The sequence below is a fragment of the Hipposideros armiger genome, unplaced genomic scaffold (assembly GCF_001890085.2).
Source record: "Hipposideros armiger isolate ML-2016 unplaced genomic scaffold, ASM189008v1 scaffold_490, whole genome shotgun sequence".
Lineage (NCBI taxonomy): Eukaryota > Metazoa > Chordata > Mammalia > Chiroptera > Hipposideridae > Hipposideros > Hipposideros armiger.
Genome location: NW_017731840.1, coordinates 879,918 through 880,714, shown reverse-complemented (window position 1 = coordinate 880,714; position 797 = coordinate 879,918).

Sequence of the window (797 nt, the reverse complement as noted above, 5' to 3'; positions counted from 1 at the left end):
TAGCAAACCGAATTCAGTGTTGCATTAAAAAGATCATACAACACAATCAAGTGGGATTCATTACTGGTATTCAAGCTTGGTTCTATATCCTGAAATCAATTAATGTAATACATCACATTAACAAAATGAAAAATAAAAATCATATGATCATATCAATAGATGCAGAAAAAGCATGTGACAAAATCTAGCAACCATTTATGATAAAAACTCTTAGCAAAGTGGAAATAGTACGATCATATCTCAACATAATAAAGGCCATATATGATAAGCCCACAGCAAACATCGTAATCAATGGGGAAAGGCTAAAAGTTTTCCCTTAAAATCAGGAACAAGACAAGGCTGCCCACTTTCACCACTTCTATTCAACATAGTTGTGGTTGTTCTGGCTATAGCAAGCAGACAAGAAAATGAAATAAAAGGCATCCAAATTGGAAAAGAGGAAGTAAAATTGTCATTATATGCAGATGACATGATACTATGTATAGAGAATCCCAAAGACTCCACCAAAAAAAACTGTTAGAACTGATAAATGAGTTTAGTAGGGTAGCGGGATACAAAATTAACATTCAGAAATCAGTTGCATTTGTATACACCAATAGTAAACTATCAGAAGAAGAAATCAGGAAATCAATCCCATTTACAATTGCTTCAAAAACAATAAAATACCTAGGAATAAATTTAACCAAAAAGGTAAAAGACCTGTACTCAGAAAATTATAAAACATTGAAGAGAGAAATCAAAGAAGATACAAATAAATGGAAATACATACCATGTTCATGGATAGGAAGAATTAATAT